The following is a 15,399-nucleotide window of genomic DNA, read 5'->3' as shown; positions in this document are numbered from 1 at the left end:
CGACCGTAGCAGTTGCGCGGTTCCAGACTGAAGCGCCTAGAACCGCTCGGCCACACCGGCCAGCCACTCCGCCATAGGCCGTGCATTACGAACAGGTGCTCGATCGTGTTGAAAGATGCAGTCGCCATCCCCGAATTACTCTTCAACAGTGGGAAGCAAGAAGGTACTTAAAACATCAATGTAGGACAGTGATGTGATAGTGCCACGCAAAACATTAAAAGGTGCAAGACCCCTCCATGAAAAACACGACCACACAATAACTCCACCGCCTCCGAAGTTTACTTTTAGCACTACACACTCTGGCCGATGATGTTCATCGGGCATTCGCCATACCCACACCCTGCCATCAGATCGCGACATTGTGTACCGTGATTCGTCACTCCACACAACGTTTTTCACTGTTCAGTCGTCCACTGTTTACGCTCCTTACGCCAAGAAAGGCGTCGTTTGGCATTTACCGGCGTGATGTGTGGCTTACGAGCAGCCGCTCGACCGTGAAACCCAAGTTTTCTCACCTGCCACCTAACTGTCATAGTACTCGCAGTGGATCCTGATGCAGTTTGGAATTCCTGTGTGATGGTCTGAGTAGATGTGTGCCTATTGCACATTACTACCGTCTTCAACTGTTGACGGTCTCTGTCAGTCAACGGACGAGGTAAGCCTGTACGCTTTTGTGCTGTACGTGTCCCTTCACCTTTCCACTTCACTATCACATCGGAAACAGTGGGCCTAGGGATGTTTAGGAGTGTGGAAATCGCTCGTACAGACGTATGACACAAGTGACACCCAATCACCTGACCACGTACGAAGTCCGTGAGTTCCGCGGAGAGTCCCATTCTGCTCTCTCAAGATGTCTAATGACTACTGAGTTCGCTGGTATGGAGAACCTGGCAGTAGGTGGCAGCACAATGCACCTAATATGAAAAACGTATGTTTTTGGGGGTGTCCGGATACGTTGGATCTCATAGAGTGTATTTAAGGCCAAGTTTTCATTCAAATGAGCAAAAAAATATGCCAAGTTTGGATATGTTTTGCTTTATTGTGACGATGAAAAGACATACAAAGGACCTGTTTGGATTTGAACTTTATTTTAGACTTTCAATGCAAAAAAGAAAATGGCGCCCGTTATTATCGTTTGAAGTAGTCAGACCTCGTACATTTTGGCCCCTTCAGGAGTTATCTGAAATCGAAAATGGATAACATCAGTCGATACTACATTAAACCTTAAATTTAACGATATGTAGCTAACTCTAACTTTGAATTCAATTTTTGAGGGTTTTTCTCACGCTTTGTGACTTTACAAAAATAGTTAATATTAACAAATTTCGTATATTGTAGGTGTAAGATCCTAAGCAAAGTGTTTAATTTTTGAGGGTCAAAGGTAGAAGGTAGAAGTCAATAGGTTGAACCGTTTTTATTTTATGCTGCACGCAGTTTTGAAAAATCGTGTCTCGAGAAAAACCTGTTTATAGTTTAGGGAAGACTTTTCTATACATTACTAATTCAGTTTGCACAAGTCATCATACATTTTTGAAGTTAGATTTTCAAAACTGAAAATGGCTAATCCAATATGGAGGATCAAAAATTATGTTTTGACTAATTTTGACCAAAAAATGTTTTCGTTACTTATGTTTAGTCTGTAATTCCATCCCTTCCTCTAACTCGATTGTTCCTGGAGAGCAATTCCCTCTTTCTACTTGGCGAGAGAAGCCGATCTGGTTGAGCTGGATATGCTGCGTTCGGCAGCCTGCACCCGTTGTTCGTCAGCTTTGTCGGCGAATATGTGTGCATGCATACCGCAATATAAATCATCTTGTGAACGTGCGTCACGGCACGACAAGTTTTCTGCCTGAACTGGCGTCTCATGCTGAGAGCCTTCCACGTCGGCCGTGACACTGCTTCGAACAATTGGCTGTAGAAACTTTTATAACGCACGGATTAAAAAACCTTTCAAACGATGCAATGAAAAATCGAATTTTCGACCCTTTTGAATGAGGACCTAACCTTAAGTGAGTCTTCCTAGCTGCAGGTGTGTTCTTTTATTGACAATGTACAATTAATATTGATTAGAGGATCAATATGTCTTTTTTGGTCTTGTGGTGCCAGGATGTCTTTGAAATTCTGGAAGATAAAGTTCTGCATTGATTCTGTTTGTTCGTTAAGGATTTTTTGAGATGATTTTAGCTTGTGAATGTAAATCTCTAATTGTTCAAGGAGACCCATATTAACCCTTTTTCAGCAATGTGTAGAACAGAAAGATATCACCGACAGAGTGTTCATGATGAACAATATGTGAAGTAGAGAGGGTCTCATTTAAGTTTCTGAATCGAATAGCACCCAGATGTTCTTTATAGCGGTCTGCAAAATTCATACTTGTTATTCCTATTTAGAAGCAAGAACAGGAGCATTTTACTTTGTGTACGCTGACCATTTGATGCCATTCTTTCAGTGGATGTATTATTGTGAACAATTTTCATTTATTGTCCATGCGAAATTTATACTTGTTTTTCCTATATAGAAGCAAGAACAGGAGCCATATGACCTTTTGTACGCTGGCCTTTTGATGCCATTCTTCGGTGGATTTATTATTTTGAACAGTTTCAATTTATTGTCCGTGTAGAAATATATTTTTATGTTAAACGATCTGAAAAGATTTGCAAGTTTGTATGACACTTTCCCAAAGAATGGAAGACTTACAAATTTTGGTATTTCTTTCTTACGTTGTAATGATGGTGACGGTTACTTAATCTTGGTTCAGACTTTTTCAACTAGGTTGCTTATGAGGGAGATGTTGTACCCATTAATTTGGACTACAGATTTAAGTATGTTAATTTCGTTGCATGCACCTGCTTCACTAATGGGTATGTGGGTCATTCAGTTTACAGATAACCTATAGAACGCAGTTTAATGTTAGTTCGGGTAGTATGAGGTATTCGTAATGGCAGCATCAGCAGGATTGGCTTTTCTGTGTATATTTGGAAAACACGTTTGCTATTGTGACCGGAAATAGTCCTACAAGATCCCATCTGATGATGAGACTGCAGTGGCTTGAAAACTAGTTAATTGCAAAATAAATTGTATCTAAAATCCAAAAAAGCTACTTGTTGCATATTTGCACCCAGATAAATCGCCAATTTTAGATCACAGTTGCAGTTTCTCATTCATAACAGATATATTGAAAAAAAGTTACCATGTTTCAGTATTTCAATGGACAGATGCATTTCTAATCTGCAATTTGGGGAAGGAGGTAGCCTCCACTGTCTTCAGAGAGATTGCTGTCGTTATCCACATCTCCTACGTCAGTGTCATTATCTTGACCACTGCTGCTGCTATCATCTCCTAAACTTATTATTAATCCTTCCACTCTTTCTTCCAGTGCACGTTGTCTTCGCCATGTCTGTTCGAAGATTTGCGACGTTTGTTAACAAGATTGTTTCATTTTGTTACAGTAATACTGCCCAATGCCTTACGCACTAAAAATTTGTCGTGTTTTAATTTTAAACTTTTACTTCTGCATGCAACATATAATTTCATCAGAGACCAGACGAGTTCTAGTGCATTAAAATGGCAACTATATGATGGAAGGCGCAACACTCTACGAGCATTTTCTTTTCAAATTTTGTCATTCTAGTAAATTATATTATGTTATTTGTACTGTTTCACGGTTTCCAGCGGTTCTGGCATTTTCATTTCCCTATCAAATGAATCTAAGCCGTTCTTCATCAGCCAGTCCACTATCTTACTCTTTCTGCTGCTTTTCTTGATTTGAAGGAGTGGCAATTATCCAGTATCACAGTTCAGTTCCTTTCTATGTACGGAAGCAAAATTTGTACGAACCATTCTTTATATCTCGTTCCCTTCATTTCTTTGTAATAGTCCCCATATTTCTTTACTGCAAACACCAACAAAGCGTTTAATATAAGTCCAGTGATTGTTGCAGCATATAAAAGAATGACCCGACTGCATTTTCGAACTGGAGCTTCCGTTCTTCCTTGTGCCGTGTCAACTGTCCACAGAGTTGGTCTGGAATGATTAATATTTACCCACGTTTCGTCCAACCAAACGATTTCGAGAGATTTACACTTTAATACTTCCCTAAGAAGAAAAGTCATCTCCAGACAACGATATCCTCTCGTTCAACCAGAACTCTTCTTCCAGAAAACGTTTTCGATCGAAATCCTAACTTCTTCAGTACAACTGAAAGAGTGGTTTTTTATTCGAAAAACAACTCGTTATCTCCTAGTGAGAGTAGCAGCTTCTTCTGCGTAGGATATTCTTTCCACTCGTAATATTCATACTGTGTATATGTCACCGTACAACGTCGTATTGAAAATTATCCAGTTCCGTCGTTTTAGCAGCAAGCACTCTGGTTTTCCTTTGAGTCGCAAGAGCAGCAGTTGGCTCTTATAGATCTGCAGCACTCTTCTCCCTCGTTATTTCTTTCACAGAAGTCGTTCCAATTCTCAGAGCACCAACTGCTTGTCAACGACTTTCGACAACGGTATGAGACCCACCGTTATCCCTTTCTTCCGAACTCAAAAGACTGGCTCTTTAAGGTAGCGCCCTGGAGATGAAGAGACCATATCTCATATGTTTGGAATTAACACTTTACACCGCGTCGTTAACAAGAATTGAATCGATATCTCTATATTTTGAATGTTAAGTAGCCTATTTGTGTTTGCGGCTACTAGGTGTCGCTCTTGATGTAATGTTCACCTGCCCGCAATTGCTAACGCGGGCGCCTCAGTCTGTTGCTACCTTTGGCTTGACATGGGTGAGCAGCCCATACTGGCTTGCCTTCCATGTATTCTTATTTAAAATTTTGTGGCTAATGCTTTATCGCTTAATATTTATTTTATATGTGATATGTATGCACTGTTTCTTTTTTGTACTGTTAGTCAATGCTTACATTTACATAAAAAAATATTTTTCCCATAATTTTTGTACTTATGTTTTACTTCTGATGAATGCGCTCATATCAGAGCCGAAACCAGGTCAAAAGACAATTTTTGCGACCGAGGGTTGTTATTGCTTTGATTATACGAGGTGCATTCAAGTTCTAAGGCCTCCGATTTTTTTTCTAATTAACTGCTCACCCGAAATCGATGACACTGGCGTTACTTCTCGACGTAATCGCCCTGCAGACGTACACATTTTTCACAACGCTGACGCCATGATTCCATATCAGCGGCGAAGGCTTCTTTGGGAGTCTGTTTTGACCACTGGAAAATCGCTGAGGCAATAGCAGCACAGCTGGTGAATGTGCGGCCACGGAGAGTGTCTTTCATTGTTGGATAAAGCCAAAAGTCACTAGGAGCCAGGTCAGGTGTGTAGGGAGCGTGAGCAATCACTTCAAAGCTGTTATCACGAAGAAACTTTTGCGTAACGTTAGCTCGATGTGCGGGTGCGTTGTCTTGGTGAAACAGCACACGCGCAGAGTCCGCCGCTCGTGGTCTCGCGGTAGCGTTCTCGCTTCCCGAGCACGTGGTCCCGGGTTCGATTCCCGGCGGGGTCAGGGATTTTCACCTGCCTCGAGATGACTGGGTGTTTGTGTTGTCCTCATCATTTCATCATCATCCAGGAAAGTGGCGAAATTGGACTGAGCAAAGATTGGGTAATTGTACGGGCGCTGATAACCACGCAGTTGAGCGCCCCACAAACCACACATCATCATCATCATCAGCACACGCGCAGCCCTTCCCGGGCGTTTTTGTTGCAGTGCAGGAAGGAATTTGTTCTTCAAAACATTTTCGTAGGATGCACCTGTTACCGTAGTGCCCTTTGGAACGCAATGGGTAAGGATTACGCCCTCGCTGTCCCAGAACATGGACACCATCATTTTTTCAGCACTGGCGGTTACCCGAAATTTTTTTTCGTGGCGGTGAATCTGTGTGCTTCCATTGAGATGACTGGCGCTTTGTTTCTGGATTGAAAAATGGTATCCACGTCTCATCCATTGTCACAACCGACGAAAAGAAAGTCCCATTCATGCTGTCGTTGTGCGTCAACATTGCTTGGCAACGTGCCACATGGGCAGCCATGTGGTCGTCCGTCAGCATTCGTGGCACCCACCTGGATGACACTTTTCACATTTTCAGGTCGTCATGCAGGATTGTGTGCACAGAACCAACAGAAATGCCAACTCTGGAGGCGATCTGTTCAACAGTCATTCGGCGATCCCCCAAAACAATTCTCTCCACTTTCTCGAACATGTCGTCATACCGGCTTGTGCGAGCCCGAGGTTGTTTTGGTTTGTTGTCGCACGATGTTCTGCCTTCATTAAACTGACGCACCCACGAACGCACTGTCGACACATCCATAACTCCATCACCACATGTCTCATTCAACTGTCAATGAATTTCAGTTCGTTTCACACCACGCAAATTCAGAAAACGAATGATTGCACCCTGTTCAAGTAAGGAAAACGTCGCCATTTTAAGTATTTAAAACAGTTCTCATTCTCGCCGCTGGCGGTAAAATTCCATCTGCCGTACGGTGCTGCAATCTCTGGGACGTATTGACAATGAACGCGGCCTCATTTTAAAACAATGCGCATGTTTCTATCTCTTTCCAGTCTGGAGAAAAAAAATCGGAGGCCTTAGAACTTGAATGCACCTCGTACGTTGCAAGAAAACCAAGTAAATTAATGAATCTTGATACAGAGATTTCAAGTACAACGAAAGAGCATGCACAGAATAGAGAGTAAACTAAGACACAAAGCTGATTAATTAAGCTTACCTTTTGTTGTAATCACCCAATGTACTTGGCATCAAGCATAAATAGGTGGCAGGAAGAGAACCCTTACTGTTCTGGCATAACCACGAACGCGGGAACTAAGACGAAGAACGCAAGACCAGAGAAGGTGCGCGGAACAAGACCGCACTACGACAGGAGCGCCCTCAAGCCGAAGTGAATATAGGCGCCGCTCCTGCCAGCCCCGGCTTCGTATATCGACATTACTGGAGTATTAGCACGGCCTACCAGAGAGTGCTACGATATCAGCTTGTAGTGATTCATATCCATTGTTTGTCTGAACATTGTGTATAGCAAGAACTCAGATTTATTTTGTATGTCGGCCATCTCATGCGACACCTTTGTACATTCAAGTTAAGTATTGTCAACTTGTTTTATTGAAAAAAAAATACTGATTTTATTTGCTTGAACTGTTGTATAGCATTCCGAGAACGCAGCATCCTTTAAGCCACCCTATACGAGACGAGTGAGCAAGAGCCAATACTTATCATCCAAAGTAGTTAATGTTATGACGTAGCCTGCTTGCATTGAGCAACTATACAGGCTCCTCACGGTGCGAGATAGGGTTAGGAAACAGCTGAATAGAAATATATGGCACCACAGAAAAAATGGTTCAAATGGCTCTGAGCACTATGGGACTTAACATCTGAGGTCATCAGTCCCCTCATCCATGCCCGAGGCAGGATTCGAGCCTGCGACCTTAGCAGCAGCGCGGTTCCGGACTGAGGCGCCTAGAACCGCTTGGCCACAGTGGTCGGCGGCACCACAGATTAATAACAATTTACAATAATTTATTGGCATAAATATTACACTACTTCAATTATGTCTGAAGATAGTGCACGGCAATAGTTCACTTTCACTGAACGGCTTCAACTCTGGTCTATTCCTGACTCCACTGAATGATAATTGCTACCACTTATACAAGGTGCATCACAATTAATAGCGTAAACGCATACGATTGAAAAGTACACGATACTAGAAGCAAAAAAGTCTTGTTACACATAGATCCGGAAGCGAACCGTTTGCGAGATAAATGAGACTTTATGGTTACCAGTCATCACTCACTTGATTCCTGGGGGAGCAGCAACAACTTGCCCACGTCCACACTCGCTATGTGAACTAAAAACTGAAATTACTGCGTAAGTGAGAAGCATATCACAATCAGATCTGCAGAAAGTGTTTTCCAATAAAATTAAGCAGGTACATACTTGTGGTTTTTAAATTAACGTTACGAAACGTGTTTTTCTTCAACGTTTTGAGTGAATCCTTTTCAAATGATACATTTTTCTGAATTGTGATTTCTTGCTAAAGCACTGCTAAGTTATGACGTAAACAAATTATTGTTAATATTATATTGAAACATTTTATTTATTTTATTGTCATAATTATTAATTTTGTAGGCACCTATGACACATTACAAGTTTGGGTGACAGTAAGTATAATTTCCGGCGTAGGGGTGGGAAAGAGGTGTAGACAGTAACAACGCTCCCGCCGTCCCCCATCCCCCCAACCCCCACCGGAAAAGAATTGAATCCCGGATCCGCCCCTGCAAAGAGTTGCGTCAACAGTGCCTTTGCATGGTAGCGAAGACAACCGATTTAGAGAACGGAGAGACGAAAATGCTGACAGTAATTAAACAAAATCTTGTAATTCTTTTACTTACTTTTACACGAAGCAGTGAAGACTGCTTAGACGGCCGGTATTTCTGTCTTTTATATTATTGAAAACTACGTTTCAGAGTGACCATACAGTGAACAGTTGTTGCCGTCCACATAATAGGGAGAAATGAGCATTGTAATAAAAATAAGAGAAATCAGAGCTCTCACGGACACATTTAAGTGCTCAGTTTGTTTGTTCATAAATGGCTTTTTGCTATCAGTCACGATTTTCTTTTACTTACTTTTACACGAAGTGTTTCGGGAATTGATTCTCACTTTCAACTATGCCATTTTTTCGTAATGTATTTTATGAGTGAGACTCTGGTATTTTCTGTTGATTTTACTGCATTATATAAAAAAGCGCAATATTTAGTTGTTTATCGGTCTTTAGAAATTGTTAAAGCCGAGATTTGAAATTGAAGATATATTCACATGACAGAAAATATCGATATAAAATATTAAAAGGAAAAACTTGAAAGTGAATCAGTGAATATCTTCAGAAGTGTCGACATTATAATCAAATAAAAGTATAACACATAGAAAGAAGCACTATTGCAAGCAGACATACGCAAACTATGGTAAATATTCTCAATACAAAAGCATATCCTACACTGTGGAAAACATATAAAACATATAATATTATCTCTGTTGACTACGTCTAAAAACATCTTTGAACTGTTCGTTTACGTAAGTTTGCTATTCTCGCTACGTACCGTTCACAGAAGGTTGTATGTGATGTTTAATACGCGAGAGATTCTGCACAAATGAACCATAAGAAAACTGCAAATACAAGTTCTTCCGAAATTCGCCGCTAACTATGTATAAAGATCGATAATCAAGCAAAAATTGAGCGCTTTTATGTATTGCAGTAAAATCAACAGAAAAAATCAGAACCTCGCGCATCAAAAACATAAGGACAAAATGGCGTACTACACAGAGAAAAACGCTCTTGAAAATGGGAATCATTTCCAAAATGAGTCGTGTAAAAAGTAAATAAAAATCGTAACTGGTAGTGGAAAAGTTATTTATAAGCAGGCTCCTTATTCTCGCAGTCGCGGGCTTTCACAAACGATTTCTAATGGACCAAACGAGATTTAAGTGTTCGTTTCTCCTGCACACTGTTCGAGAGTGAGATGTTAGAGGAACAGATTGAAGATGGTTCGATGAAGCCTCTGCCAGGCACTTAATTGGGACATGTAGAGTTGTAATGTAGTGTAGATGTAAATGATTAATAAGCGTATTTTTTCCCCTGACAGTCTTTCCTTCCCCCCCCCCCCCCCCCCCACCCCTCCAAATTAAGACTGCAGTATAGAATCGGAAGCGGCTTATATTCTGGGCAGTAGGAGACTCGTATGCCCAAAACCGAGACGCAGTGCGTGAAAATGCGAGCGTGTATGTCCGCATCGGCTAAGCTCACGCGATAGCGATGCCTACGGCCGCCCCTAGGGCGGAGGGCGTTGCATTACTCGTGGTTACCAGGAGGGTTGCCCTCTGGGGACTTACCTATCTCGCACCTTGTAGCTCACGATTATCACGACAGCCATAATTCCCATTCTGATGCAGTTTGCCGTCACACTGGAGCTGACCTCATCGACGTCAGTCAATCACGATTATGTGACGGCTTTTCGGAAAGTAAGATACGATCGGTTGCGAAATGTAAACCACAGGGAAAATCAAAACTGCTTTATTTACAACAGTTTGCTATACTTTCCAGCCATTTCTCTATATAGTCGCCGCTCTGGCTTAGACATTTGTCGTAGTGTTGAATCAACTTTCCAGTATACTCGTCATAGGAGGCAGTCGTTTGTGCTTCACACCACTTCTCTACGCTGGTCTGTACTCGTCGTCTGTGCCGAAATCTTGTCTTCATAGCCAGCGGTTCGAGTGAGCAGAGATGAACATCAGAGTGAGCCAAGTCTGGGCTGTACAAGGAGCTATCCAAAATTTTCGGGACTGGTACTGCCATCTGTTGAAAACCTTTGGACTAATGGTCACCATCACTCTCGAAGTAGTTCCCGTCCGCTTGTACACACCGATCCCAGCGCTTCTGCCATTGGTCAAACCTTTTCTGGAAGTCCTGTTCTTTGAGAGTTTTTGTCACCGCCAGCGATGCTTCTTGAATCCTCTCTAGACTGTCAAATCGACGAGCTTTCAACTTGTGTTTCAGTTTTCGGAATAGTGCGAATTCGCAAGGTGCCAAATCGGGCGAGTACGGTGGGTGGGGTACAACCACCATGTTATTTTTTGCCGAAAAGGTCCTGATGAGCAAGGACGTGTGACAGGGCGCGTTGTCGTGATGCAACAGCCAGTTCCCTTGACGCCAAAGTTCGGGCCATCGTCGCTGCACGTTTTCATGAAGCCGTAGCAAAACGTCACAGTAGTAAGTGGAATTCACTGTTTGGTTGGGTGGGACGAATTCCTTGTGCATAATTTCCTTGGTATCAAAGAAAAAGATGGTCATGCTCTTCACTTTGCTCTTCACCTGTCTCGGTTTTTTGGGTCTTGGAGAGCCCGGGCTCTTCCACTGGAACAATTGTTGCTTTGTCTCTGGGTCATAACCATATATCCAGCTCTCGTCGCCGGTGATAACCCGTGACAAGAAGGTTTGATCTTCAGATGTGGTCTGACGAAGGTCTGTGCACACTTCAATACACTATTCCTTCTCATTGGCAGTCAAGATCCTTGGCACAAATTTCGCAGCGACACGATGTATGCCCAGTTCATCAGTTAACATTCGTTGACATGTCCCATAACCAATACCCACTTCATCCAGAAGGTCTTGAATGGTTCGACGTCGATCCTCAAGAAAGAATTGTTGAAGTTTGCAACGATGTCTGGCGTTGTGAGGCTAACGGGCCTTCCAGTGTGAGCATCATGTTCGACGTCTGTACGGCCGGCCCTGAACCGAGCATGCCACTCAAACACACGTGTATGGCTCACGCTCTGTCCCTCAAACACTTGTTGAATCATTGCAAGGTTCTCCACAGCACTTTTCCCGAGATTCCCACAGAATTTGGTACATACGTGCTGTTCCGTTCGTGGATCCGTCGTAAAATCGCCATACACCAAACACCGAGTATTACGGAAATCACTGTGGACATGCAACACGTCCTCCCAGATGAATGCCACTCTGCACACTGACTCATCAGATATGCAGCTCTCGCCACCTAGTGGTGCAACGATCTACTACTCCTACTTTCCAGTTGCTGGCACCAGTCCCGAAAATTTTGAATTCCACCTCGTATGGTGGGTGATCAAATACTTCCCATCTAAAACGGTGTAGGGAGGTCCTCATTGCCCCTGCAGTGTACGGTCGATAATTGTCATAAAGAAGGAATGCGTGACAGCTGCGTTATGTGGGGTTGCATGAAATCAGGCGCAGCCTCCTAAGGGAGAATCCATACTCACCAGGAGACACTATTGTTCTAGACATCTTTGCGTTCTCACTGTCTGCTCTGAACTGAAAAGGCCGACGTGATGTGACAGGCATACTAGGGACACTGCCCAACACATCTGTGCAAAGCTTTATCGGATTTCACTGTCGTTTCCATTTCGCGACCTGTCGGGTCTTACTTTCCGAATAGCCTTCGTATACAGAGCGACGTCCAGCAAACTGACGTTTTTTAAATACACAGTACTCAATTTGTTTTCAATAAAAAGTCATTTTCATAAAATGAAATATCTTCTAATCACTCGTCAGTTTTAATGCATATTAATCCCTTAAGTAGGTATTTTTCGTGCGCACACCTGTGCTGCAGTGGATAATTTCTGCTAGCGCTGGCAGGAGCAATCGCACCACGTGCCCTGGTCCTTCGTTCGTTTTAGTTTATGAACCAAAACTAAAGTGCATTAGAATCGACCAGGATACATTAAATATTAGAATTACATTTTGTTTTCACATAATTACCGGTTGTTTTCTACGTGAAATATTAGGGGCAGTCAAATGAGACATCTGGAAAAAAAATTGCGAAGTGCAAGTAGGATTCACGCTCTGAATGTTCCATACAAACAGAGCCACAAGCCGAAAAAGATGGGCTTCCCTCTCGTTAGTGCCACGTGGCCATCCGCAGCCTCGACTTATTGCAACCTTACATTCCAGTGACCACCGCTGCTAGCAATCATGAACAGCGGCTACATTCCTGCCAAGTCTTTCTGCAATATCGTAGAAGGAACATCCAGTATCTCGCAGCCCTATTACACGACCTCGTTCAAACTCAGTATTGACAGTGTTGTCTTTGTCGCCTGAAAGGCATTCGTGACTAACCTCGACTCACCATGTCAAATGTCAAAGGTGACTAACGCACACAACCATTACAGCGTGTATGTAAAGCAAACCTGATTTGCATCTTCATAGTGGTGCTACTAGCGCCACTCTTAAGCGACTGGCACGAAATTTCAATACATTGTAAGTAGGCTGTTTAGGTTTTTATGTTGGTAACGTCACCTAGCGCTCTGTATGAAAATCACTGGCTGTGCTGTGTGCAGTCTGTGGCTGGTGGACATTGTTGGAATATTTGCTATTGTAGTGTTGGGCAGTTGGATGTGAACAGCGCGTAGCGTTGCGCAGTTCGAGGTGAGCCGCCGGCAGTGGTGGATGTAGGGCGAGAGACGGCGGAGTTTTGAGAGCGGATGATCTGGACGTGTGTCCATCAGAGACAGTAAATTTGTAAGACCGGATGTCATGAACTTTTATATATGACTTTTGAACACTGTTAAGGTAAATACGTTGTTTGTTCTTTATCAAAATCTTTCATTTTCTAACTATGTCTATCAGCAGTTAGTGCCTTCAGTAGTTAGAATCTTTTATTTAGCTGACAGTATTGGCGCTCACTGTATTGCACTAGTTCGAGTAACGAAGATTGTGGTGAGGAAAGTGATTCATGAAAGTTATAGGTTATTGTTAGTCAGGGCCATTCTTTTGTAGGGATTTTTGAAAGTCAGATTGCGTTGCGCTAAAAATACTGTGTGTCAGTTTAGTGATGATCAGAATAAGTAAAGAGAGAAATGTCTGAGTACGTTCAGTTTTGCTCAGCTGTTTGAAAATAAAATAACGCAAGGGGTTTACCAGCACAATCATTCATAAATTTTTCTAAGGAGACGTTTCAACATATCATCTTTCAGATGTAGAAACACGCTTACCAACTTTCTTTTAAGTTGCACAACTCCTCGGTACTGCGAATTTTTTTCCGTCAGGTATCGTAATTTCTAAAAACTTTACCTGTCCTGTACTACCCGATCTTCCTCTACATACAGAAATCATGGTTTGACGTTACAAGCTACAACTGGTTTAGTTAATATAAAGCAACACTGTTTGCATATTATTGAAGCATCGTCAATAAATAAATAGTTCCCCTGAAGTCTCTATCTTTTATAGTTATGACTTTCGTAATGATTAGCAATACGTACTGGCAGCTTGGCACGACATCTGTAGCACTATAACGTGGCTACTTTCCGCAGTATATTAATTATTTAATGATCTGTGTAACCTAATGTTCTATGTTCTGTATTTTACAGAAAAGACATGAATTCCGAAGAATAATGCTTACCAACATTATGTAAACAAGATTGTAACTTAACCGTTATCGCACACATGCTTATTGTGTTCGACATCGATCGGAAAGAATTGTCGAAAATAATTAAATAATAAACTGCAGCTAACTATAATCCTGAATATGTAATTGAAACTGTATAAAGTTTTAATTACAGAGTAAGAAATTGCAGCTAATAAGTGAAGTTACTGAATTGAATCTGAAATTACGTAAATAATTACAGATGTAAAGGTACACAGTAGCGGAACAGAAAATGCACACTTGCAAGCACAACTGGAAGAGCCACTTATCGTAATATGTATTTAAGTTAATTACTAGGGAACTGGAGTTCTTTGTAATTACTACAGTCAAATAAATACTGATTGCACGTAATGCGATATGTACTGAGGAAAACATCACTCATTGTAATGCTATCTGTTGTCAGGTTTTGTGAAGCAAATACGCACGACTAATCTCAGTTTTATAGCAGATATTTCTTCAGAAAATCTCGTATAATTACATTAATTAACGACAAACATTTTGACAAAACAAATGTTGCGAAAAATCTAAATATTTGGAATATTTTCGAACACACGAAAAAATTTTAGTCACTTTAGTCAAAATGAATATTGACTTCATTTTACCAGCAATTTGAAACATTTCTTCTTTGCATTGTGTTTACTTAGTTACTGATAAGATGCAGTATAACTACTACAATGTACAATGAACGTTAGTTAATTATTACTGCATGCACGAGGGTGTGGTGAAAAATAATACCTCCGGATTTTTTGTGCGAAAACTGTTAAAGCTCTTTAAATAAAGCAGACGTTATTAAGATTCTATTTCTTTATTCATTATTTCTAGATATTTACAGCCCTCTGCCGCTAGAGGATTCTGAATTGTAGCTAACATGGCGGTATGTAAGATAATTACATCGGTGCGAAAGAAATAGTCTGCTGTAATCGAGTTTCGAATTCGAAGAGTTCGTCCACACATAAAGCACACATGCATGGATGATGTTAATAACGTTTGTTTTATTTAAAAAAACTCTAGGTTTTTCACATAAAGAATTCAGAGCCATTATTTTTCAGCAAACACTTTTAGATTCGTGAAATGGTTCGATTTTAGTTAACCGCCAAGTGCAATTCAATTTCCCTCAGTTTAAATGGTTTTATCTCTTCCACTTACCCACTTACGATATTCTCGACAGTAATGGTGAAAGGATAGGAACATACTGATAGTTTGCGAAGCAGGGTAATGACAGCACTCAAGTCAATTACAGTTCAGCTAAAAACACTATAATGTTCGAAATATTGTTTCTACGACGCTGGCCAGCCGTATACAAAATTAATCAGTGAAATGGCTCGATCTTTCTTTGAGGCGAGTTGCAGATGGTGCTACGTACTACATTTTGTGGCAATAATTAATGGCAACAAGCTCTATTCAATAAGGAGCAACTT

General features: G+C 41.5%; 1 protein-coding gene across 1 annotated transcript in view; it reads left to right on the top strand.

Annotated features, from left to right (window-relative positions):
• Positions 1-15,399, top strand: part of LOC126095473 (synaptotagmin-10-like) — a 574,091-nt gene that overhangs the window by 482,075 nt on the left and 76,617 nt on the right. The gene's annotated exons all lie outside the window — the stretch shown is intronic.

Source organism: Schistocerca cancellata, chromosome 8 (assembly GCF_023864275.1).
Source record: "Schistocerca cancellata isolate TAMUIC-IGC-003103 chromosome 8, iqSchCanc2.1, whole genome shotgun sequence".
Lineage (NCBI taxonomy): Eukaryota > Metazoa > Arthropoda > Insecta > Orthoptera > Acrididae > Schistocerca > Schistocerca cancellata.
Note: the sequence above shows the minus strand (reverse complement) of the source record. Positions and strands in the feature narration are given on the sequence as shown.